Source organism: Alligator mississippiensis, chromosome 5 (assembly GCF_030867095.1).
Source record: "Alligator mississippiensis isolate rAllMis1 chromosome 5, rAllMis1, whole genome shotgun sequence".
Classification (NCBI taxonomy): Eukaryota; Metazoa; Chordata; order Crocodylia; family Alligatoridae; genus Alligator; species Alligator mississippiensis.
In genome coordinates, this window is record NC_081828.1 from 187168368 (window position 1) to 187195859 (window position 27492).

Here is a 27492-nt window from a genome sequence, read left to right on the forward strand (position 1 = left end):
CTTATGAAGTCAGCAGTATGGTAAGAATCCAGGAAGTATGATGACTGGGGGAATGTAGAGGATGTGTTGGTGGGTTGGTGGTAACTGAATACTGTGAAATATTTACCCCCATTCCAAATCTTAAAAAATCTCTTCTTTTTTGATACTTGATACTGGTACTATCCACTTTAAACAGAGCTAATTTACTTTCTATTGTATTTTTGGTACTAACATTTCATCCCTTGCAGCAGTTTGTTTATTGCTGATTGATTTTTACAAAATCCCAAAGTGTGCTTGGTAATTTGTGATACAGTTAAATAATCACAAAATTTACTTGCAGGAGCTCAGAATCTAATTTTTGCTGTGACATAATGGTAGGGGCAACAATTAGAAAGACAGGGAAGAATAAGACATTACAATCCTGGTTTACCAAGGATACCTAGAGGACGATTAAAGAGAAGCAGTTATTTATTTTAGTATGAAGTCAAACTGAATGCGGGGCAGCATGGAAGAAATGTGTAAGCTTTCATAGGCAACAGCCTGCTTCATCTGATGCTATACTCTTGCCTACAAAAGCTTATCCATTTCTGAACAAGTTAGGCTCCAAGGTCACATCCCCATGAGCAGGGGTCTGCAGTTGCTGTGGGATAAAAAGCAGCGGCACAAATTCATGCTGCTGCTTTTTACCCTAGTGCACACTCTTGTACATGGGATTAGTACAGGAAAAATGCTCTGGGTAGGTTAGGGGAGGCTGGGGCCAACACCTGTGCTGGCCCCAGGTTTATGATTTCCCCTGGAAATATGAGGTTCCAGTGGTGGTGATCCAGGTGCACAGAACTTGGCCAGCAGCCAAAACGTGGTTCTGGGCAGCCAGACTCTGGTTTTGGGTGGTGCATGTTGCCACCATGTCTGTCATCTTACTTTTTTCTGGTGCAGGTTTTTAACACTGGGATCTCCTGGTGTCAAAAAAACCTGCTGCGCTGCAAATTAGCAACACCATAAACACTTGTATATGTGACACGTGCAGTTTGCAGCACCGCAAATGGGACTGTGGGGCCAAAACCACACATGCACGATCATGTGGATGCGCCCTATGGTAGCTGTTCTCAATCAGGGTACTGTGGTACTTGGGGTGCCTTGAGATCCTTTGAAGCTGGGGTGAGCAAAATATGGCCTGCAGGCTGGATCCGGCCTGCCAAGCACTTTTGTCTATCCCGCAGCACCCATCAACAAATTGTGTCCCACCCAGCCCTTCCATGCACGAGGGTGCGCATGAGGCACCTATATGTATGCACAGCCCCAAACATACCCTATTGCGCCTCGCTCCCACCCTCGTGGGCAGAAGCACACAGCCTGGCCAGCACACAGCTTCCAGGTAGGGCTGATGCAGCCTCTGGGGACCTGCTCTGCTTCCCCGGTCTCCTGCTCAATCTGGGCAGCAGGTAGGGAAGTGGCAGGGGTGGGGCTGGAGCTGGGCGGGAGTGCCAAGTGTGGGGCTGGACTGGGGCTGGCAGCAGCATGGAGCCCACTCGCAGGAGGGCAGTAACAGCATGAAGCTTGGCTGAGCAGAGCATGGGTGTGGGGGAGGGTATGTGGGGGGTTGAGGCCACACAGACGCACACGGCAGCTCAGCATCAATGCAGCTGCACACACTGCACAGCTTAGAGGGAACGCTGGTGGAGACCCCCCCCTACACTCTCCCATGACACAGAAGCAGGCAGGGCATGGCTTCAGCAAGTGCTGCACATTGCAACAAGGAGTGCAGCCTCCACCAGGCTCTCTGTATCACCAGCACTCCCTACCACTCATGCGCAGTCCCTGTACTCTCAGAGCACAGGAGGGAAGCCCCACATGCTGGAGCAAGTTGCTTTCCCCGCTGGAGTTGTGCAGCAAGGGAGGGAAACCCCAGGTACCTTCTTCTGCGGGGCAGAGAAGGCAGTTGGCTTCAGTGCCTGGAGCTTCCCTCCCGTGCCCGGCAAGCGCATGGGCTGCATGTGAGTGACAGGAAGTGCCAGTGATACAGATGGCCTGGTGGAGGCTGCACTCCTCACTGCAATGTGCAGCACTGGCCAGAGCTGTGCCCCACTGGGCGCCTGCATGAGGCACAAGCACCCACCTGCTGCTGTTGCCGTTGCCACCACTTGCTGGAGCTGTGCACCATGGAGAGAGTGGGGGGGAGGCGCAAACCCCACACACCTGCATCCTCCCTCACACCCCAGAAATCCCACACAACCACATCCCCCCCCACAACCCCCCACATATACACAAGCCCCAACATACCCTGTGCACCCACACATAGCCACACCCCCTCACAACCCCCCCACACCCTACACACACACCCCCACACCCCTCATCATACATACACACACCTTATCCCGCCATACATACACACACACATATTTGACCAAACACCCTTGCCACAATATACAAGACTAAGAATTTATTTTTGAATTATTATACAATCACCTCTATATACACTATGCAAACACTAACCATGCCAAAAATATTTTTCATAATAAAATTAAAATATGTTATAGTAGGTGTTTGACTTTTAGTGTATGATTTGTATTTTTCTTTGGTTCTAAGATGACAACCCCCCCAAAAGCAGTATTTCCAGGGAATAAGGAGAGGGACTTCTGGTGGCAGAGGTCAGGGGTTAAGTGTGGGACTTCCAGTCCCAAGATGGTGACAAGGGGTGGGGCAACCATCAAGGGGCCTACCCTTGTGGACCTCAACAGCTCCCCAAAACTCGTTAAGCAGCCCTCCCCCCAAAATAATTGCCTACCCCTGCTTTAAAAGGTGCCCCAGGTTGCCACAATTTTAGCACTGATGACTACATCCATGCATGGTGCGGACATTTGGTTCCCCAGGGGCAACTAGCAGTGGCGCATCTTGTGCTGCCACTAGTTGTCTCTGGAGAACACCTGTGCTACATGTGCTCTTGCATGCAGCAAGTTGCCCCAGGTGGGATAGGGGAGGTTGCGGCCAGCACTGGGCTGGCCCTGGTAGCCTTAACCCGCAGCAGGCCTCCTGGGGCCGCAGCAGCAGTGATTTTGCTGTGTGGAGCCTGGCCAGCAGCCACAGCATGGGTCTGGCCAGCCCACTTCCGGTTTTGAGTAGCACCACTGTGCCTTTTAGATGATGATTGTCAAACAAGTTATTGGAAAGGGGGAAACGGGTGATATTCTGTGGACTTTTTTATATGGAAGTCCAGCTTAATTGTCCTTTTTTGTTTGAATCTAAAGCACGTGCATATCAGGATGGATAAGACATTTTTAAAATGTAAATATTGAATTGTTTCTCCCAATGTGAATTACTTTTCAAATGTCTTCTTTTTATGTTTCTCCCTTGCTGTTTAACCTCATCTACCTCTTAGGGTCCTTTCTGCAAGGCAGGAGGTATGATTGTGGGATCGCATATTAGATTCCATTATGCCTTATTGCCAGTACAGGAGGAAACTGATCCTGTTCTCCCCCTGCAATGGCAAGAAACAAGCTCCTACATCTGGGATCCCACTCACTGGAAGGCTCCCAGCTGTATTTCATGCACCCCTGGGTCTGGGAGACAACAGCAGCTACAGTCTCCCAGCCCCAAGAGCTCCATGGACCTCTTGGGCTGGGAGATCACAGCTGCACTCTGAGGCTGCTAGGACCCAGCTGGGTTCTGGTACTGGGAAGTATGCTGCTGGGACCCAGCGTCCCTGGCAGCTGCGGGGTGCTGCCATGACCCAGGGTCAGCACCTGCTATGCCTGAGAGTCCTCTCAGTTGTGGGACTTCCAGTCCCACATGGGCATGGTGCACCTCTGCACCTGGGACCTTGGTCAACTGACAGGGCTCCCAGCCACAGGTGAGACCCTGTTACATATACAAATTAAAGCTGGATACCAATCAGCTCTAAAGTTAGCATACATTTTCAAGCTGTATCTTTATAGCTGGTTGGACATTTTCATGGTATGATAGGTTCTCTGCATATGGGTGATAGGTATAGCTTGTTTCCATTAATTTCACAATTAATCAGCTAATTGCACAACACCTATAACATGTAGAGGGGAGCCTGGGAACTGTTTTTTATTTTTCTCTACTGCACACCTTTAGTGCTTGGTTGTTTTCTATAATTAAAAACTATTATAATACAACATGGGGGTTAGCAGCCAAGGAGTGCTTTTGTATGGACCAGCTAACTCCTGAAGACTGTGCACATCAATTCTGCTGACTGAGGAATGAAAGGCCTGTCTAGGTAGCATCCCCAGGGCAGCAATGAGTTATGTTTGCATCATCAGCCCAGCTTGCTGCAGTCCTAGCAATTGATGAGTTCTAAGGGAGAACTGCAATAAGAACACTAATACTTTATTGGATGTGGCTCTCTAGAAGATACCTGCTTAATGATAGTAAATAATGTTGACCAACAGAGTATAAACATGTTCAAGGTGTCAAAATAATGTAATACTCTTTGACTTCAGGTATATTTACTGTCTCTACCATTAGTTGAAAAAATTGTGGCACAGTGAATCTAACCATAGGGCTGTATACTATGTAAAACTCCTTCTCAATATGGTAATATGAATAGTACTTTTAAAAGACTATGCTTATTAGACTCTATTTTATTTCTTTAATCTTGTTTCCCATCACAGCCAGCTTCAAAGAAAATCTTTTTTTAACTCTTTCTGTGTTATACTCTTGTTGAGGAGTTCTGTTGAACTATTTAAGTCAGACATGTCATCATTAAAGGAAGCCGAATCTAATGGAGCATCCCCAGAGGACACATCTTATCTTTTTAAATGACTGTTCTAATGAAATAAATGTAGGTGTCCTGCTACCCAAAATGGGATTGCACCGGCATTAAAATATTGATGCACCTAATGGGCACACATTTCCTGCTGTCCCTAGACTTAAGCACTAACACAGAAGGATATGGTGCCTGGACATGCAGTGCATGTTGCCAGTGAGGGAGAATGTGCCACACAGTCAACAATCCTGCACCACTCAGCAGGATGTACCCTAAATCCTGCCACTCTCAGAATGAAGGAGATGGGCCAGGCTTGCTGGCTTTCAGATAACATTCTACCTGGGGAGAAAGAAAGGGCTGTGTAATATTTTTTCCTCCCAAGTCTGTTCTACATCTCTGATATGGTTAGTCTGTAAGGTGCAAATCTACCTTGCCATCTACCTGAATTCAAACTAACATAGCTAACTACCTCTGTCTCCTATGCGTGTGTCCTTAGCAATTTACTGTGGTCTTATTATTTGAGTTGTGGTCACGGAGCATCATATATCTGTAATTATGCAGCCCACAGGCTGTATCCAGCCTGTGGAGCCATTTCACTTAGCCTATGGAGGTCTTAGAGGGGCTGGGAAATCAAGAGTCAAGGTCTGCCACTGAGATCCTAGCAACAGAGTCCCAATGGGCACACGTGTAGGGTGCAGGTGCCCTGTCACCACTGCTGCTGCTTACCCCACCACCATTGCCGAGTCCAGATTCAGCCTGGAAGTCTCCTTGCAGTCTGGATCCAGTCTGCGAGGAGCCACATGGTCCTGATCCAGCCCAAGGGAGCATGTGAGTTTAACATCCCTGTTGTAGGGCACTGCTCTATTAAGGCTGGACTAAAAGGGCGGTAGGTGCCAGGATCACCTATTCTCTTCTATTTCTCAAATACAGGTACTGTTTGGTGCACTCCATCATATAGCTCTGATCTGGGTTTGATAGATTTATTGAAAACGCTTGCTACCAAATTTGCAATTTCAACAGTCAGTTTTGGGATCAAGATTATCTACCCTCACTCCCAGTTTTAAGTACATTAAGCTATTTAAATTCTATTTCTACCTTTGATATGGTCATTTCCATTTCAGTATTTTCACTCTCATTGGCCATTCTGTCTTTTCAGTATCAATATCATCCTTTTTATTTGCATTCAATGTAATCCTTTTTATTAAAAAAGAGACAAAATAATTATTTTACTTTTATTAATCTTTAATTTTGACAATGCTCACTGTAAAACATTCTACTTCCTCTTTCCTTGTTCTCTTTTTATTTATATGCTTCCTGGGGTCTGGCCTCCCACTGCCTGGGCTGACCGGGTACAATTTATTCTCAGGTCAGCATTTATGCAGTTAGTTTAGGCACAGTTTTTTTCACTGCTGTAAGATAGTGCTATACATAAGATAGGGACAATACTATCTTACGGCAGTAAAAATTAGTTTGCTGCAGTCTAATCGTGTTGCACATGTACATTGTGACACTTTACACCGCAGCAAATTAACTGCACAGTTAAGCACATGTGTAGATGCACCCAGTGCCCGCTTCCACACATGGTGTGGATGTTTGGTTCCCCAGGGACAACTAGAAGCGGTGCACCTTATGCTGCCACTAGTTGTCCCCGGGAAATGCCCATGCCACGTGCCCTCTGGCACCAGAAGCCTTACCTGGAGTCCTGGGGACCTCCTGGGGCTGCAGCAGCAGCAATTCTGCCATGTGGAGCCTGGCGGCAGTCTCAGCACAATTCCAGGTGACCCAGCTCCACTTCTGAATAGTGCACATTGCCCGTGCATGTGCCGTTCTCCTTTTTTTCTCCATAGGGTTTTTTGACCCTGGCTATTCATCTCCATTGCAGCATGGAGAACAACTGAATGTGCATCTGGACACAGCCAGTGAGTTTTTCTCCACTCCCTTGTATTTCAAATTGAGGTCCACATCTCATGTCTGTGTGCTTAGAAGCATTATCTTCCTGTTCTCTGGACCTATTCAGGTGACAGGTCTGCTGATTCTTCCTGCTAAAGAAACCACTTTCTGTTTTCTGCTATAATTATTGTGGATTACACATCAAAAACAAAAGGACAGAAAAAAATGCAACAATACCTGGAGGATCAATGTTGAAGTTTGAAAGACAATATGCGCAGATTTGTTCCTAATGTGAAACTACAGCTGTAAATAGAAAGAATTTATCTGAGCAGCCACATTTTTCCTTTATTTGCTTCTTGCATGTAAAGCCTTGCATGATTGTGTCTCAGGTTTATGAATCTGTGGGTGTGTCTACATGTGCGCTTCAATGTGCAGTAGCCTATTCTACTGTGTGTTAAAATGGAGCATAAAAAACTGTGCTAAGATACTAATGAGCAGTAGAATAGACTACTGTGCATTGAGTATCACCTAAAAAGTGGCTTGCACTACTGCGCATTAGCGCAGCCTAATGCACATTTATTTAGTACCTCATCCTGGAGGTACTAAATTAATGAGCATTTGGAAAAGTGCATTAATGCACATGTATTAATTTGTTTTGCTCTTACAAAATTGAAATTTTCCTCCTCACTTTCCACGGCTGCCAACTGTCATGGTCTGATCAAGACTCTCAAAATATGTGGCATTGTTTAAAACGTAAGCTCTTGGAGCCATATGATTACACCAGAATCTCAGCTTTCCTTTTTTTCCTTTTTTTAAGTTCCTAGATCTCAGAGCTACAAGAAAAAAAACGAACCTCATAGGCTTAGTTGAAAATACCCATCATATACTGCTTTTAAAACCACCAGTATTGTTAAGCAATCTTGTTCTTTCCTAGGGACTAACAAATTATTTTTGTTAACACTTGTTGGTGTACTGTTGGAGCTGCTAAATTTTTCTGAAAAAATGTGTGCACCACATTTTCATCACTGCTTTCATCTACTCCAAGTTTTGTCCAATGTCATCAGAATGTTGTGTGCCTCAACTCTTCTAGCATAGGTGAGGAAATTAAATTGGCATGCATTGCTCACTCCTGTTAACACATCTTGAGGAAGCACAAAACTGCTCATAATCCTTTATCCTTTCTGGCCACAGTGATTTATCAGTAAAACAAGATATTTTGGCAGGGATTATGGAAGACATTGGCTCTACAGTTCTTTGAAAATACTTTATATATTCCTTTGCACACTCTTTCAGTGAAATCCTGGTCCCCTGTTGAATTTGGTGGGAATTTTGTTCATTTGTCTGTTAGTTTTGTTTTCCTTTTTGTTTTACTTTAATAACCAATTAATTTATCAAATAACAGTTATAATATTTTAAGATCCATCCGAGCCCATAAAATACGCATGAAAGCAGATGCAGTATTTATCTTCCATCAACAGTGCTTCCTTAACCCAAGTCCATGTCCACAGGAATCAATGTCTTTTGACATTGAGCTTTTTTATTCTTTCATCTTAATATAATAATTTGCCCCTTCTTTTTCGCTAGAACTCTGCATAATACAAATCCCACTATCTTTTAACTCATTTTTGCTTTTTAATGTATTCTTGTATGTTATCTCACAGAACTTGCACTTTCCTTCAATATTGTTTGAAGGAATATTGTTTGTTTTTAGCAAATTTTAGCAAATTCAAACAATTCCACCAAATTTCCAAGTGAGCATCTTTTTTTCCTTCTCCCCTGTAAATCACTGATTTGATAGGACATCAAGTCCTATTTTTTTCCAGTACTTTAATTTCCCAAACTAGTGGAAACCCGTCATTGATTTTAGGGTGTCACTTCTCTTCCAGGCTTTTGCACTTCCAATTCTCACAGCCACTAGAAGATGAACAATTAATTTCCTTATGTCTCATATGTTTCAGAATTCTCAGAAAGCTTCTGTAAGAACATTAAGGGGTTAGCTGATAGCTGGCATCCTTTTATTTTACTCCAACCTTCTTCCAGAACAGTTTAATTCTGGAACATACCCACAATATGTAGTAGAATTCTCCCAGCTGACTGTACTCCCTCTCACACTTGCCTGTTCCTGTACCCAAATATGTTTAATTTTAAGCAGGGTGAGATACCATCAATATAGGATTTTAAAATAATTAGGCCTATGGGTTTCATAGGTGTAATCAATTCTCAAATTCTGTCAATTTTTTACTGAGGTTTATTTGTCTTTGGGAATGTGTTAAAAGTGTCTCAATTACAGGTATTGGAAAAATGGGATTTTTATATCATCTGCAGTGCATTATATTTCTTCAAAAAATCTAAATAAGTTTTCTTTGAAATTGATTATATCAATATGTTCCCAGATATTAAAGATTCCTAATAACTGTTAGGATTAAATTCAATATTATTATGCATAGGTGTTAAAGGTAATGGGCATTAACTTAATTTCTTATATTTGTTAGTCCAGGTTTTCACTGTTGTTCTCATAAAGGCATGGTAATCTATTGAATTTGGCCCGGAAGATTTCTTTAGCCATGATAATATATTACATTTGACTGCTGGATAGTATGTTTACTCTGCTTTTAACCAGTCCGTATAGTGAATTGGTGTTATCCAATACCCCAGATTTCCAAGTTGGCCAATTTGATAGTATTATTTAATATTTGGAAGCATAAATTCCCCCATCTACCAAGGCCTTTCCAGGATGGAATTTTTAAATCAAGGTTACTTATTGCACCAAATCAATTTATTTATCATAGTCTGCCACTCATCTAAGAGATTTGTTGGCACTATAATAGCTAAAGTTTAGAATAGAAAATTCATTGGAACTAAAATATTGATTCTTAACTGCTGCAATTCTATCTAGCCATGAAATTTCATATTTTGACCAATTTTCTAAGTCTATTGTGATTCTTTCAATCAAAAGAGGGTAATTAGAACTGTACAGCTCCTGCCATTTTTCAATAATATTCACCCGTAAGTAGTTTAATGAAGTTGTTACCCATTTATATTATATCTATTATTTATTTCTTTTTTGTGTACCTGCTCCTATACCAATGTCTAGGAGTTCTGATGTTTTGTTGTTACTTTTAAATCCCCAAACTTTCCCATATTTTATTATTTCTTTTTATAGTTCAGACAGTGTGTGAATTGGTTTTGTAATGAATAACATAACATCAGCAGCATATAATACTAATTTATGATCCCCTTGTCCTATTTTTATTCCCTGTATATTTGGATAATTTATGAGTGATTGGGCAAATGATTCCATTACCACAGGAAAAGTAGGGTGATAATAGGCATCCTTGATGTGTAACCATTAAAGGGGATTTTTTTTCTGATAAGCATCCATTTACTTTTATGGCTGCATATGGATTAGAGTATTTAGCTGACATCCAGCTTTGAAATTTAGGTCCTAGTCCAAAAGCATCTCCATTTTTTTAAATTTGCCCATTGACTCTATCAAAAGCTTTTTCAACATCCAGTGATAAGAACAGGTGGAGTTCATTACTTGATTCTGTATGAAAATACAGATATAATATTCTATGGATATTATCAGTCAATTATCTATTCATTATGAACTGTGTTTGGTCTATATTAGTATACTTAAGGAGTATTTTTTTAAATCTGTTTGCTAAAGAAATATTTGCATCTTAGGTTAATAAAGATATAGGTTTGTACAACACAAAAGTAGATAGATCCTTACCTAGTTTTGCGATTAGTACAATATATGCTTCTCTTCAGGAAATATGGTCTTTTTATCCTTCAGTATCTCATTACAGACATCTGATCATGGGCACACTAATTCTGCTCTAAGAAATATGTAATATTTAGTTTTGTTTTTAGCTTCTGCTTCTGTACCTCATAAGTCATATGGATCCAGCTGTGTGCTCTAAGCTTCATCTTCCCACCATATTTCTGTTTTGTTGGGATTTGGCCCCTCCTCTTTTGACTCCTGGATGTAAATCCTTTCTCCAGCAGCTGCTCTGCTTCTGGCCTGCTGCTTGGCTTCCCTCCAAGTTCCTGCAATGGAGTTTTTATTTCTTGCTTCCTACCAGCTTTACATTAACTTTCTGTTCTTCTCCAAGTTGAGGCTTTTCTAAGTCTCAGCTGTATTTCTGTTCCCCAGCCCACCTGCAGCTCTGGCACCTGGGTATGAGGAACACAAATCATTTTCCTACCACTACACAGAAGATTCACTCCCATATTCTGAAGACAGGATCATATCACCACTGTGACCATGGTGGGCTAACAGCTGTATTGAGGGGCACTTGTATGACTACAAACCAGAATTGATATGGTCGTGGGTGACTGGTGCCATCTTGGGGGGGGGGTGGAGGGGGGGAGATGTGCCAATATTGCCGATCGGGGCAGGGGAGGTTCCCCAGTGACAAAACGCACAGACCGGGAAGAGGCCGTGCCGCTTCCAGAAGTGGCCGTGGCACTACATCCAGTGCTCCCACACCCCAGCCAGTGCTCGCAGGGGAGGTGCTGGTGCTCTTGCCTGCCCCCCCTGCCCATCACCTAACCAGAGAGCATGGTCTGTCAGGGGGTGCACCAGTGCTCTCAGGAGCTGTATGTGCACCCCCATACACTTCTTACATGTCACCACTGGATATGGTGCAGGCCACTTACAAATCCCACTACAGGGTACCCATCTCTAGAGGCCTACTAGCACCTACACCCTCCGGTCCACCCCCTGTTCAGTAGTCTCATGTGTCATGCCTTGATGTTAAAATTAGTTGGGGAGGCTGTACAGAAGGCAAGGTGTGCTTTTGAAGAGGCAGGCCCTGTCCAGTTCGAAGCTCAGGCTTATACAGGGCTCCCTAGTTCACATGACCCCTCTACTTCCTCTTCCTTGGTCATCAGGCCCTGCCTGCGCCTGGAGCTGGTGGCCATCTTGCTTCAGGATCCCCTGCCTGTAGTTTGCCTTTGGCATCACCATTAGGGCACGAAAAGAATAGACACAGAGATGTAGTGGAAGGGAATGAAAGGTAAGGGAGAATCAAAAATACATAGCCAGGAAAGCAGAGGGAAGGGACCTCTACCAAGGACAGAATGCAGTAGGAAACACACAAAAGGTAAGAGAGGAAAAAGTGGAGGGAGGGGGATGAAGGAGGGGAAAACACCTATATACCCCTGCTTCTTCTTCCCATTCTAGTAACAGGGTAGGGGCCCCTTTACATATGGCGACTCCGCATTATTTACAGACAAAGACTAGGGACAGACATTACACATAAACTAGTTTAAGTGATCAGAAACTGGTTTAAACCTGTAACAGAACAGATGTTCAGTGCACATAAACCAGTTTGAAAATGGCTGAAACTGATTTAAGTAAAACCTGGTTAAATGTAGTATCACACTTAATTCATTTGGGTCAAACCAGTTTATGCAATGTCTGTCCCAGACACCTTGCTGGTTTAAGTTAAACCGGACTCCCCCAGCATCACAGCATGCTCTCTGGGCTGGTCTCTCTGCTCCACAGCAGAACTGGCCCCTTCCCTCTACTCCTTGCTGGAGCTCCAGCAGAGACCGCAGGCATGTGCCTGGCTTCCCTCTGCTCCCCCACCCCGCACAGGGCTAAGCAGGAATTCCCTGCTCCCCTCTGCCTTACATAGACACATATCAGCATTAGCTAGCATACCACATGCTGGCTACATCCCTGCTGTGGGAGACAGGACAAAGGTAGCTGGTAATGTCCCTCCATTCCTTTCGTGGAAAAAGTTGTTTAAGAAGAGCTTGAACTAATGAGAGAGGCTTTGTTTTCTGATAGGGTGATAAAAATTGATAACAGAGCTGATAAATGTTCTGCATTTTACAAGTCACTGGCATGATACTTTTTTAAACACTGTATACAGTTCTTGAGCCCGTGTTCAAGAAAGATTCATTCAAAGTGGAACAAGTGCAAAAAGAACTTTAGGATAACTTGGAAATGAAAAGCATATTTTATAAGAAGAGACTAGAAGAGACTAGAACTTGTATTATTTAACCTACAGAAACAAAGGCTGAGAGGGGGTATGGTTACTGTCCGTGTATAGTGAAGGGCTGGAAAACAAGAGGGAGGGAGAAAAGCTTTTTAAGCAAAGGAACTATGTTAGCAAAAGAACAAATAGATATAAGTCATGCATGGATAAATTAGCATATAAATTAGAAAATAGTTTCCAACCATCAGATGTGTGAGATTCCGCAATAACTTTCCAATGGGAATACTGTAGGCAGAAACATAATGGGTTTAAAGTGGAAAATGATAGGACTATTCAAGGGACTCTTTCATGTGGTTTTTTGCTATAGCAAGGGACTGGATTTAATCCAGGAAGTCCCTTTGCAGTTTTGTGTTCCTCAGAAAGAAAGAAATCAGGAAAAAAGGTTACCTAAAAATAATCTTGATAGTAGCCTCATATCCCTTTTTGCAGAGAAATATGTTGGAGAAGGAAATAATACTATGTATTTTGCATCCCTCAAAAATTAAATATAAACAATAACACTTAGAACACTGCTTTGCTTGTTCATTTGGAAAGTCATCTCTCAATGCAATATATATTAATAAGTATTTATTTTTCCTGATGCAAAAACAAAATCTATTTTTGAACTTCTAAACATTCTCTGATGTTTAGAAGTTTCCTTTGCTGCATAATTATTATTATTTTGTTTAAAGTGATTTTGATGCTATGTATCTGAAAAAAAACACACTGTAGCTGGCATTGTGCTAATTTTTTCACATAAAATCTTGACGTGCTAAATGTGGCTGTATTTTGCAGTTTGCTTATAATTATATTTTATGTTGGCCAAAATGAAGCAAAATACATTTTCTTGCAACTTATAGGGGACATAAATTTCACTGCTGTCACGCTAGCACAGAGGAGAAAATATATATCAAAAGAATAGCATCTTTTACAATTCTTATCTCTGATTGGTATGAGTAGCTGAGTTGATTATTTGTATAGTATGATTAAAAAAGTAGAAGGGAATAAATGGGTTTAGTGCAGAGCTATGTAAGGTAATCCCCTACACAGCAGCCATGTATGGAGTAAATGAGAATGAAGGGACTCTATGGAAATGACTTTTGGACTAGCTCAGTAATGCAATCTTTTCCTCAATGCACATAAAAATATTTGCAGCCTCAGGCTATATTTTGTAATGTCGCTTTAGTTATGCAGCTTTTAGACTTCCTTTTTCAGCTTTAAGGAATTAAGTCCCATTAAGCTGGAAAACACCGGTATCGAAAATATCTTATATTGTTTTTTGGTTTGTGAAATGTTGAAGACATAAATGTGCACGAAAGACACTGCTTTAGTGTTGATGGCATTGCTGTATGCTTTCTCCCCTGAGAATATTTGCCCTTTGCTGAGGAGATGTTGGAAATCATCATTTTCACTACAAAATGATCCCTGCAAAGGTGTAATATTCATAAGTGATTTTATGGGATATCTTCCAGCTGTGAACTCTTCTCTTTGCTTTGTTTGCCTTTTATACTAGCATTTTCTTTGCAAGTGAATTGTTCTGTTGTGCATATATAGACACCGACCCAATCTTGGTTAAAAGAGCACAAGTGCACTTGCTTCAGCTGGGATAGTCTAGATCAGGGGCTCTCAATCCCCGGGCTGCAGTCTGGTGCTGGGCTGCGGCAGATTGGCTGCGGGTCCACAGCATAGTCAGCTGCCAGACCAGAAGTGGCTGCAGACTGGCAAAGTGTGGCCCCCCCAGAGCCGGGTGGAGAGGCCACAGCTCCTTCCACAGGGCCCACAGCAGTGCAGGGTTTGGCCCATCTCCCCCACCCCTCGCCTGGGTGGTCGGGATATGTTTACCTGTCTTCTGGCTGGAAATTCTAGCTGTGGTCGGCTGCGACACTGGGCCGTGGTTTGCCAGGCCGTGGTATAAAAACTTTGGGAAAACCCTGGTCTAGATTCATGGCAATGTTAGTGAAATAAAAAACTGCCCTTGCTGCCCTGGTGATGCGCTTCCTGCGCCTGCTGCTGATTCAAGGGGCACAGCCCTCATTGCATTAAAGGGGCACATGCCTCTGCCCTCATTGCAGCCCCGTATGCAGGAGGCATGTTGCTGTGCGGGCCGGGGGTGAGCCAGGCCCGTCTTTGCGCACGCGGGCTGTGGCCAGCAGCCCGGGCACGCAGGGCCGGAGGAAACCGCGCGGCGGCAAGGCACGCACGGGCTAGAATTAGTCACAGAGGCGTAATGGTTGATTGAAAGATTATTTACTTACACCCAAGATGGTCGCGGTGTAGGCTGGACAGTTTCCAGGTGCAGCTCCACTTAAATCCTCGTTGGAGGACTATGACAAATTCGGTTCTTTGGCCCCGGAGTTGTAAGGCTCCGCAGGTTCGGCAATTCTTTTCCACCGAGTTGTCAAAGCTCCGTGGGCTCTGTTCGGTTCTCAGGCCCCAGAGTTGTTAAGGCTCTGTGGGTTCGAAAATTGAGTATATAGGAAAGGGATATGTCTAGGATTGCGCTCGGCGACGGGGAGAGGCCAGAGGCTGTTTAAACCTCTGTTGCCTGCTTAAGAAACGCGTTGGGTCCGTGAGGATCCACAGCGCTTAGAGATCTTCACACAGGGTGAAGTCTCCTCCTCCTGATGTTCGTGGAATCCTCCAACTTGGGCAGAAACCACTCAAGCTCTTTATACGGCTAGCAAGCCAATCGCTAGCCGCCACGTATGCATATATTAGAGTTGCCCAATAATGTGGCACGAACTCTTATACAAATGGCGGGAACTCCTTTGCACCGTGCATCTCTGAGATGCAAAAGAAATGCACCATGCAAAGAAGCTACAAATTTGGCGGGAAATTCCCCGTTGCACCGGAGTTCTCCCCCGCAGCAGAGAACTCCACCGTGCAAGGAAGCTGCAATTTTAGCGGGAACATAATTTAGTGTTGCTGAAGCACACACAAACAAAAACTCACAACTTTGGGTTGTAACAGTTGCCAGAACAGCGCGGGGTGAACAGCAGTGAGGAGATCCCTGCGTGGCTCCTGAGCTCCCTGCCATGCTGGATCATGAGGGAGGAAAGCAGGGTGGCAGGGAACAGCAGTGAGCAGCTTCTTGGCCTAGGCCTGCTGTTTCCTGCTGCCCTGCTTCCCACCCCCATGAACCAGCATGACAGGGAGCAAAGGAGCTGTGCGGGGATCTCCGCACTGCTGCTCGCCCTGCGCTGCCCCAGCGACATGCCTCCTACCTGTGGGGCTGCAGTGAGGGCAGCAGCACGGGGCTGCACCCCTCAAAGCAGTGACAATTGTAGGGGGCGTGTTGCCAGGGCAGCGGGGGGCGGCCTGCAGTGGTAGGGGGCGTGTTGCCAGGGCAGCGGGGGCGGGGGGGCGGGGACCCTGCAGTGGTGAGGAGATCCCCACACAGGGAGCGTGCCCGCTGGGCTGCAGAGGTCCCAGGGCAGGGAAGCAGGGTGGAACCCCACGCCCACAGCCTGCCCCATGCACAGATCTGGGGGCATAGGTCCTCCCTGCCCGCCAGGAGTGCTCACAGGAGCAGAGAGGTGGCCCTCCCACTCCCCCAGACGAGCCACCTGCAGCCCCGTCCTGCTCCCCGCTGGGGCTCTGCAGCCGTGCATTGTGGCCCCGGACCCCAAGCCCCACCCGGTTGGACAGCAGCTCCAGCCCTGCCCAGCTACCTCCATACAGGGGCCTCAATCCCCCTCCCCCCCCCCAAAAAAAACAACTTACCAGCTGCTCTGCAGGCTGCCTGGGACCACATGCATGTCCATGCACATGGTGCCCCCTGTCTCACTGCCTTCCTCCCACCCCCTCCCAGTTCCCTGCAGGCTGGAACTCTGCCAGCCTACAGGGAGCTCACTGCAAAATGGCAAAATCCATGGGTTTCTCTTGTGAAATGAGAAATCTGCGTTTGCCTCTGGTAAAAGTTAAACTCCATGGTTTACTCTGTTTTTCCGGTGACCAAACAATGTTATAACCAAAACTTGCGTGACTTTAAAGGAGTATGTTCTCTAATAGATCAGCAACATAATAACAAAACAAACCAGGGCGATGTTAAGTGAGGAGTACCTGTGTTTGCCCAGTGGCAGTACTGGAGAATCACATTCCCCCTCTTCGATTATGCTTATTATTGAAGCACAGTTAATCCCTCTAGCTTTTCACTAACTAACCCGTACATTTTTATACTGTGTCTAGATATGAATTTACAGCTTCACCATCCTTCCCTACACACATACATAAATGGCCTTTAAACAATTTAAGAACAGTATCTGACAACATGGACATTTCTGGTTCAGGAGCAAATAATGAAAATAGGTGCTGTCTACAAATAGGTCAAAGATGATCTTTCAAGTTGTCTTTATATATATCATAACCTGGAAGAGGGCTCCAGAGATTCAAATTTTGTGTGAGAAATTGTCTCCTCATTTGCTTTTCTCATATTTGCTTTCCCTTCTGTTTTGTTCCTTTCATGCTTTTTTCCCCTCAGTTCTCTGCTCAGTTTTTGCATCTTTTTTTTTTTACTATTTATTTCACCCAGTTTTTAAGCTTTATTTTCATTTTCCCTTCTGCCCTATGTTTATTGTAACTGATTCTCCTTCGCTTTTCCTCTGCCCTGTCTCTGAATCTACTTTCCTTCTTTTTTCATTCTCATTTTCTCTTCTCATCTTCTTTTGTTGAAGGGTACCTTCTTGGTGAGTATCCTAAATGCTTCTGCAGAGTTAATCCCTGCTTGAGCAGCGAGCAGGGAGGGGGCGAAGGGCAAGTAAGCAGACCCTGCTGTCTCTGCAGTCTCCACTGGAGCTCTGGCCAGGGAGAAGAGGGGCAGGGCCAGCTCTGCTCTCTGGAGCAGATAGCCCAGCCCAGGGCTGCAAAGCATCTGGGATGCTGGGGGACTCTGGCTTAACTTAAACCAGGGAGGAGTTTGGGACAGACATTGCATAAACCGGTTTGACCCAAATCAGTTGTCTGATACTACATTCAACCAGGTTTATCTTAAACTAGTTTCAGCCATTTTCAGACTGGTTTATCTGCACTGAATTTATGTTCTGTTAGAGGTTTAAACTAATTTCTGATCACTGAAACTGGTTTATGTGTAATGTCTGTCCCTAGCCATAAGGTACACCAGTTTCACACAGTTGAAGGCCTGGTGCAATAAAACAGAGTTGATTTTGTTTCTTTTTCTGCATAGCTGCATGTGAATGCTATGTGAGTGTTTGGGTGGTCATGATGATGGTTTTTTGGCAGATGTGACAATATGGAGGGGAAAAATATTTTTTAAGTCTCTCATATAAAGAACAAGCATCTTTGTAATATCAGCTCCATTCAAAACCTGGAGAAAACGGAATGCTTGCCACTTAAAAATTGGACAAGCAGATTGGTAGGAACACTTTTCTTATCAAATGCCTAAAATAGTATTACAAAAGAGAGAGAACGGGGCAAAGCAACTTAATGCCCTTCCCCCACCCCCCCGCCCCAAACAACAATATTATAAAATGGCAGGGTCTTTTTTCTTTTTCTTTTTAAGTGATTAGTTTATGTACAGTTCTGCGTAACTGCATCAGTAAGACAGACCATGCTACTCTTACTTTCTCAGATAAACTGGGGCAGGCTCGCTGCTTTTGCCCGGCAAGCCTGGCTTGGAGAAGGACACTTTGGATTGGTGGAACATTTCCACCAATCAGGCAACAGCTGGGAAGGGATCACCCCGCCCCTGCTCGAACAGTGGGGAGTGAGGAGTGGGAAGTGAGGAGCCCCTGGACCTGATTGGAGACTGTGCTTTGCAGGTCCATCAGACTTCAGACTCCGGTGTAAATAAAAGCCCAACGTGCTTTTGCAGATGAAGCAAAGAACAGCAAGGAGAGAGGAGCTCCAGGGAAGACCATCATCCGGACCCTGCCTGAGTCTCGATTTTGCATGGATCAGCATGTGGTGCTTAGGCTCTGGGAGGCACTCAAGGCAACTTGAGCCTGCAAACCCAGCAAGCAGCTGGGTGAGGCAGTGCATGGATCAGCACACAGAGAGCCAGCCCTGGGAGCAGCTCGAGGCTGGTCAGGCCCCACACAGTGCACAGGTCAGTGCACAGAGAGTCAGCCCTGGGAGCAGCTTGAGGCAGCTCAAGTTAGCCCTGGCTCCAGGCCGGATAACCAGAGCCCCGCAATGTGGCTCAGCATTAAACTAAAAGAGCCCCGGTGCCCAGAGCAGGGCCTGGGAAAGGGAAGGACCCCCGGCGTGAGGCATGAGGCTGGGGAACCGGAGCCAGTGAGGGCTTGGCTCCCATAGGCTCCCATAGAAGCTCCCTGGGTGCCCAACATGGGGCACAGGGCCTAGAGGGAAGGACCCTCAACTCAAGGCCAATGGGTCCAGGAGGCCAGAGATGGTGTGGGGACCCAGAGGCCAAATCAGTAGCCCCCAGAGGAAGGACCGTGAGTTACTGGGAACTCGGGTCCCACAGGGGAAGTGCCCCCAGGCAAGGGACCCTGGGAGGAGTGGGCAGGGGGGAAGGCCCCACACACTCTGCGCTCTCCAGAGTTAAAGAGGAGGAGATCCCAAATATACACGAACCCGAAGGGGACCTAGGGGGAGAAGACCCTATCCTATTTGAGGGACTAAGTGGTTGGAACCGAGGTAGGGTGCATCTAATATCTGGTACAGTTATGTTTCTTTTTTGGTATCGATAGTTATTGTTGATGTTATAAATAGTTGGGTATATTAATTCTTTATAATGGGCTCTGTCAGGATGTCTTTATTAGCTAACCCACTTGTGGTATAAACTTGCTGGATTAACTGTCCTGGGATCCACCCCTCTTGTGGGCCTGAGGCTCGGGTACTTACCTGAATGCCCTCCCTAGGGAAGACATCCTCTTGCCAACAGACCTTTATATGTATATTTGTATCTGTATCTGTAATTATATCTATCTTAAAGAGTTTTATATATAAATGTTGGTAACTCAATAAATTGTATATAATAACTTTGGGCCTAAGCTAACAATATAGAGGAAAGAGGCATCCGCTCAAAATTCCAGCATTCCTCTCACAGCACCCGCTCCTGCCTACCCATCCCATCCAATTGAGAATAGGGTACACCCTTGGGTGTACCCGAGTTACAAACTATCCCTGGACTAGGTATATGGGTTTCATTTTGTATGGTTGTTAAGTGCCTCTATATGCCAAAGCAGCCAGCACCTTCAGTTTATAAATTGAAATGTAGTCCCCAAAAGCAGAAACATATTTGCAAAAGGAGGGGAAAAAACCTTTAATCTTTTCAAGAATTAATTTTCCAGACCATGCTTTTACAAGGTACTGTGTGTGTAACCTGAAGCTGCTTATCTTAGATAAGGGCATAGGGAGGGGCAGGAGAGGGGTGGAGGGGATAGGAAGTCAAAGAAGCATATGGCTTTGCACAGCGTTTTCCCACAGAACATATACTTTTATTTGCTCCTGTAAGATGAAATATGATCAGAAAAACATTTGGCATTGAAACACAAAGGTCAGTGTTCTCCTGCTCTCAGTTATCCATGTCTACAATGAGAATTAATTAGGGATAGGAAGTGGTACTGGAGAGTTATCTGAAGAGCAGTAGTAATAAACTCATCTATTCATTGCTAGATTTATTTGTATGATGGATACTAGCAAACAGAAGGATTTAACAAGTAAATTCTACACCCCCTTGAAGTTTGCCTCAGTGGGGAGTCCACAGCAGGAAATCCTCCATATGTTTTCATTTAACACACTAGCTTCAGAGGCCCATTTCACTTTGTTTCAAATGTCCTCACATTGGTGTAACATGACAACCTGGGTGACAATAAATGTCACTATGAATACAAGGGGTCTGTTCAAAGGTTCACAGTGACTCTGCTGGATTACATATTCCTTATGATATGTCTGTGTATTTTGGGGGGGTGAGGGGATGCTTAGTAAAAAAAAGTTTGGTGCTTTTAAGAAGAGCTGCTAGCACCATTCTGGCATGCTGAGAAATGTAACGTGAAGGAATCCATGATTCCATTATACCCTGCAGCAAGACAGTTTTCAGGTGCTTTACATTTATGTACTAATTGGAAATTTGGCGTTATTGTAACAATAAAATTGCAGGTAAGTAGTTTTTACTTAAATTTTCACTACTATGATATATTGTAATGACGTGAATACAGTACTACCCCTCTCTATAAATATATAATTTTTTTAATTAGAAATTTATTTTCTATACAGGCTGATTGCAGTATGTAAACAGTAAAAAAAACCTTTTAATCTGATTGTTTTCTAACTGGTATTTTACCTATACTGTTTTTTAAATATGCCTTTTGCTTCATTTTCTAAAATGTAGAAACTTTCAAGGTTTTTTTCATGATGGAATTCTGGTTTTTAGATAAACCAACATTCCATCTAAATTCAGCACACTATTAATGTGTTACTTAGTGAAAATGTAGTCAGTGCAATTATCTCAGTGCAGTGAGCCAAATTCTGCTTTCAGTGCACTCATGCAACACTGTCATTTTAGTGTTCATAAATATACTGTTTTGTAGTCAGCTACCGTCTGTTTTTAGTGCCTTGCTATATGTGGCTTGTCCTGCTCAACACTGATCAACCAAACCAAACTGGCTTATTTCAACTGCTTAAAATCAGTAGAATTGTTACAAGCAGACATCAGGGTGCCCTAATGGCAGACATTTAGAGGTTGGAAAATAATGTGAATTAAAACTCTTATCAAGGTTGTGGCTCCTACAGTCAAAGAAACCTGACACATTGCTGTTGTTTTCTTCTTAATGAACTTCAGTATAAATTGAACTGGCTATTTTTTTTAAATCTGAGGAGTAATTGTTTAGGTAAATAGCAAGCATTGCTATCACAAGTGATTTTATCCAGAGTTTTATGGGATTTGGGGGTTTGTTTTGTGTTTGTTTCTTTCTCCTTAAAGCTGGAAACCCTTCAGTCTTGTGAACGCATGAGAATCTCAGCTTTCATTTAAAACCCAAATTTTCTAGCCCTCATGATTAAACAATTACATTTGGAAATATGACGTGCCTGTAGTCAAAGGCAAAGAAATGACGAAGAAAATAGAAGGAATCACCAAAAGCTCATTTTTAAACTTGATTTTAATGTAATCTCATGAATTTTTTTGGCCTGATGTTCTAGCTCTGAGTAGTTGGAGTGGCAGTACTGTAAGTACTGTAGAACAGGGGTGCTCAACCCCCAGCCTGCAGGCCATATCCATGGCAGGACTCTGATCTCAGCACACAGGGCCAGATAGAGGCAGTTGGGGGCCATGGGGTCCGGATCTCAACACACAGGGCCAAGCAGAGGTGGCATGGGGCCAGACGAAGGTGGCATTGAGCTCAGGGCATTGATCCTGGCATGTAGGACTAGACAGGTCTGAACCCTCCCTCCTCCCTCTTGCCACTCATCTGGCCTGTGCAGCTAAAAGATTGAGCACTGTTGCTGTAGAAATTTTGCACTAGGTTACAGCCTCACACCAACAACTGGATTTATAATTAGCACTGGGCAAAACTTGCAAATGTCTTCCCCCACAACCTAAGAAATCTAAATCCCACTCTTTGCATTTAGAAAGAATGGTGTATTGTTTTTGTTTACTGTTGCAGTAGCACCATTGTCTTTTCTTAATCTTCACAAAACCATAGCTGCTTCTCCTCTCATAAAAGCACCCATAGACCTAGAAGTGAAGAAAATATGGTATTTCTCATAGGAGATGCATGCAGAGGGAGTCTAACCTCTGAGTCTCTTTTCTGGCCTGGTTAGCAGCTTTTTACTTTCATCAGTTTAGTCCTGGGGCCTGGCATAGTTCTTATGATACTCCGGGACAGAGATGTTGTCAAATAGGCAAAATATATGGCACCTGATGAAGTTAGTGTGGGCTCATAAAAATTTATACGTGTCTGATTTACTAAGCCTATAAGGTTCATCTCTATCCTGCCTTCTGCCTCAATATAGAAAAAGTAATGAAATCCATATTTTTATTAAGCAGATTTTGGAAAACAAAAAGGAGTTTTATGGAATGATCCATTGTGATAAGTGTGATATAAGGTAGGGTCCATAGTAGAGGCTGAGTGGAGTTGAGTTCAAAAACTTGGATGCTGATATTGCCTATGGAGGGGCCTGGGGCAACAATTAGGAAAGATGTATTTCACATTAGATGTCATATTGTGGTTACTTTTTGTACATTGCTGTCCAGGTGAACATGTCAGATGTGACATTTTAAATGTGGTCTCCATTTTCAAGCCTTCTTATGATTACCTAGTAGCACCAGTACACTGGCTAGTCTACATATTCTCCTTTTTAGCAACTCCTATTTGAATCCACAGAGAAGGAAAGTAGATTAAGGATCTTTCATACTAAAAGATCTGAGGGATCACTTAGGATGCTTACAAACTTGACTCCTCACTTCTGGCCCCTGGCAGAATATTGATGCCCTGAACACCTTCCTCATCCCCCACATATTAATGCAAGGACCACCAACTGAATTATCATCACCCTGAGTCTGGACCTGCCAGGAGAAGTTCCTAAAGGATGCTGTGCAGGCCAAGTACATTAGCGGCTTGAAGGTGAAACCTGATGACAACAAAGTCTTCGAGGTCATCTGAAAGTGGGAGACCAGCAACCAGTTTATGCCTCATTGGAATTGAAATGTGCTTCACAGACTAGTGTTTCATCCATTGGATCTGTCTAAACAGCCTCCTATTCAACAGTGTCATCTGCTGTGATTACAGAGACATGAAGTGTCAGAGGTATGAGAGCAAGACCCTGTTCCACATCCTGCATGGCTTCAAGCCCCATGTGAGAGCTGGGCAAATTTGTCACAATGTCATATGTGACTGGTTGGTGAAGCCCATATCAGCATCAGTCAGGAGAATAGCTGTGAACCATGCTGTCCCAGGCTATGACAGCCAGCTGTGTCTTGGCATTGTTGTAACAAACAAGGACAACAAAAAGATCCTGATGATCAATGTGACCAACCCATTTGAGGCCTGGTGGCAGGCTTTTGCCAAAGCCAAATACAAGCCACTGGCTGATATCCTGAGTGAGAAGGGGCACAAAAGAACAGTGCAGGCACAGATCACTGGGGTACTCGGAGTATGGGACCTGAGCAACGAAAGCATCCTGTGAGCTTGCAGAGTACTGTGGTGCCACCCAAAAATGATGATGCTCCTCAGGGTGTCCGATACCATCTGATGGTTAAGGGATATCTACACTGAGCACATTATAAGCCATCACCAGTATGAAGATAACCATCCAAGATCACATACCAGAAGTGAGACCAAGGGGATCGATTGAACCTGCCTCCCTCCTCCCCACACACACTATATAGACTTGCAAAGTCTGTTAATGCCCTTAAATATTCCCCATTCCATTAGTTGTACACTGCATGCTAAAATCATTGTCTAAGAATAACTTACAGCTTCACAAGTGTGTACCAATATGGTTACCATGCACAGGGGTCTTGTCTCTCTTTCCAGTGTTGCACTGAAACTTCTTAACCATTCTCCCCTGTAGGCTGCATAACTAACTGCATGTCTTAGACTGTATTAATGGACACCAACTACGTACCCATGTAATTACCATGCATGGAGTCCTATGTTGTCTTCCAACTCTATGAAACCATGTCCATAATTTTTAACATTTTCTAATAACATTTTAAAAGTTCTGTGCCAGGTAGTCCCAACTCCCTTTTCACAGGATTTATGGAGTTTAAGGTCCCTTCATTCTTCAGAAAGAGCTTCTATTCTGTGATGCACCCCTCATGCATAATTTCTGGTGATTTCTGTCACAGATGGAACATTTTGCAAAATGTTCCTTCTATAATATACAATATGTGCAAAACATCACCAACATCACTGCTTGAATTCTAGAAAGGAAAATCTAAGTTGAAAGGCAGAATTTGTTGCCTCTACTAAGAGGCAGTCGGAGATATTAACCCTTAATATCTTTTCCAAAGCAAAAAGTTTGTTAGGAAAATATCTAAAGTAGAATTGAGGGGTTCAGAATCCTGTAAACAATGTAATTGTGTGGCAGCTCCTGCCAACCATTATTTTTAAAGTAAATTATTTGGCCTAGATCTCTAACTCAAATCATAAAAGTAAATCTGCATGTGCATTGAATCTCATTCTATGTTTTGATTGAGGTGTAGTCTGTTGTTAGCTGCATGATCAGAGCACAGACGCTGAGTCCTATTATTTTCCTAATTAAGAATTGCTGTTACAAACACTTGACAATGGTTTATAGCGGCAATAATCCCTTTTGAAAATAGTTGTTGTTCTGGTTCATAAGCCATTTGGGAGGGCACTAACCCCAATTTCACCTCTGATAGTTAACGAAAGAATTTGGTCAACAGCTAGTGGCACTGTAATTTTTTAGAGGGCAGTATGCATAAGAATACATGTTCTTTTACAAATTTTGTTTCAAATGTTGTTTGGGGAGTTTTTGGCTACAGAAAGTATTTGAATTCTTACTGAGTAGGCTTAGAATTGGTTGCTTACTGAGAGTGCTGACTTAAAAATTCTTGTGCTTCTTTTGTTGATCTTGCGTGCTGATGCACACGACCTACTAATGTGATGCTTGGCACTCCATACAAAGCCATTCATCCATGTTATATGTGAAAGCAGCTTCCTGGTTTGTACATGTGCTATGTCACATTCTTCTGGTTTTCTAACAAAGCTTCTAATTGGTATGCTGTGACTAATGAGCATGAAGTCCCAGAGGAAATGGAGCAGAATTTTCCATTATCCACCAGGATGAGCTTCAAGGACATAGATTATCAGGGATTGAACTCCAGGATAAACCAGGGTCAAAGACTCCAAGTATAGCAAAATCTTGTAGTTACAAATTTTTTTTCTATAGCATTATATTCATATTTTTTGGGCTAAATTTTGTGGTACTTTTTAAATGTATTGCCTACTATAATTGCCTTTTAGATGAAACCTCAAAATAAGTACTCATCCTTAAAGTTCCAATAGTACTTCAGTGCTAATGTTCTGGCTTAATTTCAGTCTGGAAAACTCCATTGCCTACTTTTAAAGGATAAATCCATCTGTCATTGCAAAGAGAGAAATTCTTTTTCACCTCTCTTCATAAACGCTTTTGTAAGATGTTGCTAGCCTAGGATTGCTATCATAATGTAGCTCAGAAATTGCTGCATTTCTGTGCAAGCTGAGGAATCTTCAGTCTAAAAACCACAGGATGTTACAAATGTTTTGGAAGGACTCTAACTACAAGTAGCACAAACCGCAGAGTACTATAATCATTGTTATTATTATAAGTTGGACAGTTTCTGACTCCAAGTCTCTGGGGAGTTTGAGCACATCCCCATGTTAAGAGGTGTTAAACATTTCATTTGATTCCAGATGAATTTTTACTGCATTCTGTATTTGCAGTTAGACATTAGAAACAACGAGAAATTATAGGCAGCATAGGCACTATTTTTGGATTGTCTCCCTAACCATGTTGTTTAGAAAGTTTGAATGTGAAACTGAACTTTACAATGAAACATGTCGTCATAATGTACTTTAGCATGTTGGGAGTGTTTTTCAAGTTCATCTCTTACAAATGCCAAAGAATTATAGAAATACAGTGTGTAAAGGACCTTGAAGGGTCAGTTAATCTGTCTGTTTGCTCTGAAGCAAAATAAAATACACCTTGATCACTGTCTGTATGATCACTGTCTGTATTAAAACTTTTGATGATGTGGTTTCCACAACCTCCCTCCATAACCCATTAGAGTGCTTAATTATTTTTGTAGTTCCTATATCTAAGCTAAATTACCCTTGCTGTGAACTAAGTTGATTTGTTTCTTGTCCTACAGTCAGTAAAGAGAGAATAGTTGATCACCTCTTATTTATAACAACTTTTCATATACTGGAAGCCTGTCACTATGTTGTACCAAGGTCTTTTCTTTTGTGGATTAAGCAAACCTGATTCTAACCATTCTACATGTCATGTTTTTGAGACCTCTTATTGGTCTAGTTTCTTTTTTTTCTCTGAAGCTTCTTTAGTTTGTCAACATCTCTGTTAAACTACAGGGACCAACACCAGACACTTTCTCCGGGTGAGAGGTCTTACCAGAAAGGACTTCTTTGTTGTTTTTTATTCCTCTGTTAACTCAGGAGTGATGCTGGGAGCAAATGAAGTATTTTTGCTCATTCTGTTTCTATAGTTTAATATTCCAGAAGAATTAAGTCATGACCACTTGGCTAGGGCCTACATGCACAGGATTCTAAGTGACCTCCCATCCAAGCAGTGGGCAGGCGTGGAAGTACCTTAGCTTCCAGATGAGATCAGGTTCATGCAGTCCAGAAGATCTCTAGGCCCTTGTTAGACCCCGACTCCATGCGGCACTCAGTGACTAGGGAGACGACGGTCCAATTGCTCATGGATCCTGGTACTCATTAGACAGAGCAAGCAGGGAGCAAACACCAGCACACATTCCTCTCAACAGCTTTATTCAGAATGGAGACAGCTTCGGGCGAGCTCTCTCACAGACACACAGCCCGTGAAACCAGGGGAGCAGCATTGAACATTAGTTCTTTTCACATTTTATACACCTTGGTTCATACATATTAACATTCACCCTGCCTATGTCCCTCCTTTGGTTCCACCCATTTCTCCTCCCATCTCAAGCTCCACCTCTGTTTACTGTTTGCTTCCTTAGCATGGTCTTGCCTATGCATTTCATTCATTTACATGCTCCTCTGCTAAGAGTGTATGCATAAGACTTTGACCCCCATCTTCTTTCAGTCACTTGCGGTTTCTCACTGGTTCTTTCTGGTTTTCCTGCTGACTTCAGTACCATCTCCAAGGCCATATTTCTGCTTTTGTCCCCTAATGATAACTGGTGGGCTATATCCTATTTTTACTCAACATATCATGCACTTTGCACCCTATCCTTTTGTTAAGAATCCACTTACT

General features: G+C 43.4%; 1 long non-coding RNA gene across 13 annotated transcripts in view; it reads right to left on the reverse strand.

Moving 5' to 3' along the window:
* Positions 1 to 27113, reverse strand: part of LOC109285791 (uncharacterized) — a 167043-nt gene extending 139930 nt beyond the window's left edge. For 3 of the 13 annotated variants that reach the window (XR_009462684.1, XR_009462678.1, XR_009462682.1), the window contains exons 1-2: positions 26844 to 27106; positions 14844 to 15038 (exon numbers count right to left, since the gene is read on the reverse strand). This is a non-coding gene — a long non-coding RNA (uncharacterized LOC109285791). Of the gene's footprint in view, positions 1 to 6399; positions 6748 to 6832; positions 6899 to 10486; positions 10649 to 14843; positions 15039 to 26843 lie in introns of all 13 variants that reach the window. The other 10 variants (XR_009462674.1, XR_009462676.1, XR_009462677.1 and 7 more) reach the window with 7 other exon arrangements.
* Positions 27114 to 27492: the final 379 nt, after the last annotated feature.